Raw genomic sequence first — 7,101 nt, forward strand, 5'->3', positions numbered from 1 at the left:
GCCCGTAGAGTACCCTTTGCAGGGATTCAATCTCTAGCTCAGAAAAAAAACCAAGGTATTAAAGAAGTCGAGACAGCTTACGTAAAAGCACACGTAAAATACTGCCTGCTTACTTAAAAAAACATGTCAATAAAAAAGTGTCATCTTAATTTTTAAAAAATGTTAATAAAATTTGAAACTTAAAAACCTGTAAGAAAAAAAAAGGGCAGCTAAAAACATTACATGAGCTAGCTCACCTGAAAACATTTTGATAAAAAAAGTAATCTTCTTTGAAATCATGTAAATAAAAATATACCTGCTCGCTTAAAACAAGTTAAAATCGAGAATTCATTTTTATTTGAAATCTACTACCGACAAAAACGAGCAATATTAACACGACTGTTTTAAGATCAAAACAGACTCTGGGCAATCACAAAACAAGTAAAAAATGCGCCGAAATTTCTTCGGCACATTCGAGTTTTCTGAACAGCGCATAATGCTGTATGAGCAGCGGCTCATGAAACTTCCAGCCACGGACCGGTGGTGACCTGTCCAATAGCGTTGCCAGACGCACGATCATAGCTAACATTAACCTTAAATAAAATAAAAACTAATGAGGCTAGAGAGCTGCTATTTGATATGGTTGATGATTGGAGAGTGGATGATCAACATACCAATTTGTAGCCCTCTAGCCTCAGAAGTTTTTAAGATATGAGGGCGGGCAGAAAACGTGCGGACTGACAGACAAAGCCATCTCAATAGTTTTCTTTTACAGAAAACTAAAAAGGTTAACACGATCATGAGCTAGTAATCATGAGCAGAATAAAAAAGTCCAACCCATGATACAACAAAAACAAATATTTCAAAACTTAATCATTCACTAAATATCCAAGAGTGATTACGCGTGAGCCGCCTGTCATTCTTGGTCAAAAGAACCGAATTCAGTAGGAACTTCTTGATTTTTTTTTTATTGTTTTGTTGGAAATAATATTTTCTGTCTATTATATTCCACATATTTATAGCAATACCCAACAATATGGAAGATTTTAAAACTACAGACTAGCCCCATTGTATATTCCCGTTTCATTTTGCAACGTATGGTCTACACAAAACTGGTCAATTTTTAGTCTGCTTTATGTATGAATGGTAATATTTTCAGCCTGTTTTATATATCAACTGTCGTATTTTGTCATATCTTCATTTCCTGTCATTTATGAATAATCTTTATTTCAGTCTGTTTTTTATATGGAAAGACAAATTTCAGTCTCTTATGTAAATGGATAGTCATAATTCCAGTCTGTATTGAGTGTGATTAGTCATTTCTTTCAGTCTATTAAATACGAACGGTTATACTTTCAGTCTGCTTTATGCCTAAATGATTAGGTTTCCAGTCTGTTTCATACAAGAATGCTAAAACTTTCAGTCTGCCTTACTGATGAATGATCAAATGATTACAGATATTTTATCAATTAATGATCGTTTCAGTACCGAAATCTTATTTATTTGAATGATCAAATGAGCCCCAGAATCTTATTTATGAATGACATCTCAATCAGACAATAATGAAAGGAAATGAATACCTTCCAAGGAAACCAAACATTAACCCCTGGAAACGGGGCAACTGAATAAGAGAATTTGGGTTAAATTTATCTGACACGTTCTTGCTGTGATGCCAACTGGATAAACTAATCAATTAAATTAATTAGTGAGGAAACACTTTGTTCCCTTTAGTAAATTTTCTTTCTGATGGCAAGGACTTCCGCTTACTGAGTCGTTTGTCCTTCGAATGTAACACAACAAATGGGGAAAGATGAGAGGAAGAAAATTCGAGAGAAAAATGAGAATAAGTGGAAAGGGAAAAAAGAAACTACACAGTAAAAGCAACAAGCAACAAATAAATCAAGGTGGAAAAGGCACAGGCAACTAAACAGAAAAAGAATAAACGGATAAGAATAGGAAAAACATTGGCGATAAAACATAGGAAAACGAGAAAAACGAAGTAAATTATATGAAATTAAAAAAAGGTAACTTTACAATAACAGATTTTCTGCTTTAGTTGAAGATTTTTATTATGAAATTAATCCAACTGAATGGGTAGGAGGTGTACAACAATCAAGAATAACAGGTAAATAAGATATGCGTGTAAATCGCCAACAGAAACTTGTTTTATCATATCTGAATAACATTGAGGAAATATCTAAATATAGTTACAGACGGGAAGGTATTGATTTGATTAAGTGTTGACATTTTGAAAGATTGATAACTTGCATGATAGTACTCTATGTTTCACGAGCAAAAATAAAGAATTCAATAACGAAAAAATAAGAGTACGCGTAATAACCACACGAACACAAATACTCTTAAAAGACAATTGTATACACACACATATTATATATATATATATATATATATATATATATATATATATATATATATATATACATATGTAATATATATAATTACTTTTTTACCAATTTTATGATCTAACAACATAAGCATAATCGACCCTATTATCTGAACGCGAGAGAAACCTGTGTGGTTACGTCATTTCACAGAAAAGCTTAAGGTCGTGCTGTAGAGATGTTCCTTGAAAATAGGGCAACAAATTTTAGCTCTTTTTTCATCTCAACTTCTCTCGCAATTTCACTCTTTCTCTCTTGACACTTTCACTTATTCCATCTCTAAGACCCTGGTAACACACAACTACTATATCACGACCTTGCGAGACAAAATTTGCATTTAAAACCTCGAATCCATTTTTTGGGAAGAGATGTACTCAAGGACAGCCCTGTACCATCTTTTCTCTCTCTCTCTCTCTCTCTCTCTCTCTCTCTCTCTCTCTCTCTCTCTCTCTCTCTCTCTCTCTCTCTCTCTCTCTTAATAACGGTATGGCAATATTTGAAAATCTCTTTAAAATGCACAATATAACCAGCTTGTAACTACTGTAATACAACAGATTTTTTTTCTTCACCTGTGTCAGAGCTTTGTAGGTATTACTGATGCTTCACTGCAAAGTTTCCTGCAATCCTGCTTTCGATAAGAGATGCTTAACAATAATAACATAATCAACAACAGTAACATGTTTGGGAGATTCTCCAAGATTTAAAGGTTGGACAGCAGACTGCATAATGAAAGGACTGCTATTAATCTGCTACTCTTCTGGCAGTTTCTCCCACTTCTAGCTGAAACTAATTTGTTACTGTTTAGAGAATGCAGTTTTATGCGGATGGAGTGAGGTAGATATGAACGATACAATAATGGAAGGAGTCAAAGACCATTTGTGAACATAACTCTTGAGATTATAGGGTGATCAATTAAAAGGTTGAGGAATGGCAATAGCAGCAATAGAAATAAAACCAAGACCAAGCATATAAACAGTAATTATATAAAAATAGGAGCGGGGTGCAGCGGCAGGAATGGAATAAAAAGCAAAGGAGCAACAGCAACAATGAACAAAATTTTGCAGCAACAGCAATGGAATCAATGGCAAAGCGCAACATCAAATTAATAAAAGCAAGGAGTAACAAGAGCAATAAATAAAAAACAAAGGGGCAAAAACAGAAAAAAGAATAAAAAATAAGCTGCAATATAATAAATAACAAGAAGTGACAACAGATATGGAATAACAAAAAGAAAAGGCCAGAACAATAATGGAACAAAAATCCAAGTGTCAACAACAGTAGTGATAAAAAATAGTGTCAATAACATCTAATGAATCAAAATCAAAGTAGAAACAATAGTAATTTAATTAAAAAAGTGAAAAAATCAAATAAATAATAAACAAGGAGTAAAAATAGCATTGAAATATAAAACAAAGGGGCAACAATAGCAATGAAAATAGCATTGAAATATAAAACAAAGGGGCAACAATAGCAATGAAACATAAAACGAAGAAGCACCAATATCAAAAGAATCATAAACCACGGCATAACAATAACGGAATAAAAAACAAAAAAGCAACATCAACGGGAAAAAATTGGACGAAAACATCAAGGGAGCCAAAAGCAAAGGAGCAGCAACAGCAATGGAATCAAAACAAATGGACAAAGTCATCAAGGGGAATAAAAAAGAAAGGATCAACAGCACCAATGGAATAAAAGACAACGGGAAAACAACATCAAACGAATCAAACAAAGGAGTAGCATTAACAATGGAATAAAAAACAAACGGACAACATAATCAAGGGGAATAAAAAACAAAGGAACTACAACAGTAATGGAATCACAAACAACGAGAAAACAACACCAAGTAAATCAAAAACAAAGGAGCAGCAACAGCAATGGAATCACAAACAACGGGAAAACAATACCAAAGGAAATAAAAAACAAAGGAGCAGCAACAACAATGGAATCAAGAACAAAGGGGACAACATCAACAAGGGGGATTAACAAACAAAGGAGCAACAACACCAATGGAATAAAAAAACAAAGGGAAACCAACATCAAGGGAAATAAAAAACAAAGGAGCAGTAACAGCAATAGAATCACAAACAACGGGAAAACAATATCAAGGGAAATAAAAAACAAAGGAGCAGCAACAACAATGGAATCAAGAACAAAGGGAACAACATCAACAAGGGGATTAATAAACAAAGGAGCAACAACACCAATGGAATAAAAAACAAAGGGAAACCAACATCAAGGGAAATAAAAACAAAGGAGCAGTAACAGCAATGGAATCACAAACAACGGGAAAACAATATCAAGGGAAATAAAAAACAAAGGAGCAGCAACAACAATGGAATCAAGAACAAAGGGAACAACATCAACAAGGGGATTAATAAACAAAGGAGCAACAACACCAATGGAATAAAAAAACAAAGGGAAACCAACATCAAGGGAAATAAAAAACAAAGGAGCAGTAACAGCAATGGAATCATAAACAACGGGAAAACAATATCAAGGGAAATAAAAAACAAAGGAGCAGCAACAACAATGGAATCAAGAACAAAGGGAACAACATCAACAAGGGGATTAATAAACAAAGGAGCAACAACACCAATGGAATAAAAAAACAAAGGGAAACCAACATCAAGGGAAATAAAAAACAAAGGAGCAGTAACAGCAATGGAATCACAAACAACGGGAAAACAATATCAAGGGAAATAAAAAAACAAAGGAGCAGCAACAACAATGGAATCAAGAACAAAGGGAACAACATCAACAAGGGGATTAATAAATAAAGGAGCAACAACACCAATGGAATAAAAAAACAAAGGGAAACCAACATCAAGGGAAATAAAAAACAAAGGAGCAGTAACAGCAATGGAATCACAAACAACGGGAAAACAATATCAAGGGATATAAAAAACAAAGGGGCAGCAACAACAATGGAATCAAGAACAAAGGGAACAACATCAACAAGGGGATTAATAAACAAAGGAGCAACAACACCAATGGAATAAAAAAACAAAGGGAAACCAACATCAAGGGAAATAAAAAACAAAGGAGCAGTAACAGCAATGAAATCACAAACAACGGGCGTCAACCGCTGGCAGCGGGGTCGACGGAAAGGACCTCGGCAGCAATAGCAACGGAACTGAGGAGCTACAGCAGCAGAAGGAGTAACACCAACAAAATCCTCAGCAACAGCAACAGCAGGAGCAACAGCAGCAACCTCCCGCGGTAGGAAAGGTCACACCAACAGGTTGCAAAGAGCGGACGTCCACACACACGGAGGAGAGTTGAGTCACACCACGTCTAGTCTCACTCGCGGTATGCACGTTGAATTATTCATTAATTTTAGGGCGATCATGACGTCACACTGCGCCGCCAGAACTGAATGAATGGTAAAGTCCTTCTGACTCTCTCTCTCTCTCTCTCTCTCTCTCTCTCTCTCTCTCTCTCTCTCTCTCTCTCTCTCTTTCTTTCCTACAGAGAGAGAGAGAGAGAGAGAGAGAGAGAGAGAGAGAGAGAGAGAGAGAGGCCTATTTGAATATTTCTCTCTCTCTCTCTCTCTCTCTCTCTCTCTCTCTCTCTCTCTCTCTCTCTTTCTGTTCATATTTAATACAGAACATGAATATCTTGGTGAAGTGAACTTTATTTTACAGAAGAAAATCGCTTTGTTTTCACGTTGAAATACTCGCCCTTATTATCGAAGCAACTCTGTAACAGACAGAACAAATAGTATCGCGTCGAGTGACTTACAACCAGACACAATCAACGCTAAAGACCAGTTTTCAGAAGAAGAAGAAGAAGAAGAAGAAGAAGAAGAAGAAAAGATAGAAGAAGAAGAAGCCCAGGTGAGTTTTTGTTATTTCATAAGTGTGAATGAATCTCATCCAGTGCTGGCAGCGATAAGCATATCACTGAGCAAGGGGGTTGAGGAATTGAACAGCGTCCTCCTCCTTCTCTTCCTCCTCCGGGAATGAGGAGCCCACAAGCCGGCTTCCCTTATCAAGGTCAGTTTTAAAAAAGTGTAACAGGTATTTGATTAGTCTACACCTGATAGAAAACAGCACTTCCCTCCCTCTACTCCAAGTTCTTTTTCTTTGAACGCGTGACCACCGCTCTCAGAAGAGAGAGAGAGAGAGAGAGAGAGAGAGAGAGAGAGAGAGAGAGAGAGAGAGAGAGAGAGAGAGAGAGAGAGAGAGACTTTTGACGACCGAGAGACGTCTCCACTTCTTAACTTGTCAGGTGATATCCGGGACCAGTTACTTTTCTTTGCTAAGAGATTAACTAGCACGAGACACTTTACACGCGAGAAGTATTGTGCTCGTCTTAAAAAAAATGGAAAAGCTAAATTAAATAACAGATGCATGCAAATTACTCTACAGCAAATTCTGGCGTTTTTATCAGTTCAATCTCCTGCTAAAGCACCGCAAATTACACGAAAGAATAATGGTTGCCTTCTTTGTTCAGCAAAGAGCGATATCTATGATCCATTTTCAATTTTTTGAAAGGGAAATTAACGTATTTCTCATAAGGCCATTTGAGAACCGTTCATTCTTGGCGCCTAAAATCCTCGAAAAAAATATGGACCTCCAGAGGTCAAATTCCTAATATCAAACCACTGGAAAATAATCTTTTGCATAGCCTGAAGATTAAGCAACTCAGATAACATTTTAGGCTTTGACCATTTATTACACTTTTAGATGCACACAAATAACTGGATTTATAACAT

Source organism: Macrobrachium rosenbergii, chromosome 5 (assembly GCF_040412425.1).
Source record: "Macrobrachium rosenbergii isolate ZJJX-2024 chromosome 5, ASM4041242v1, whole genome shotgun sequence".
Lineage (NCBI taxonomy): Eukaryota > Metazoa > Arthropoda > Malacostraca > Decapoda > Palaemonidae > Macrobrachium > Macrobrachium rosenbergii.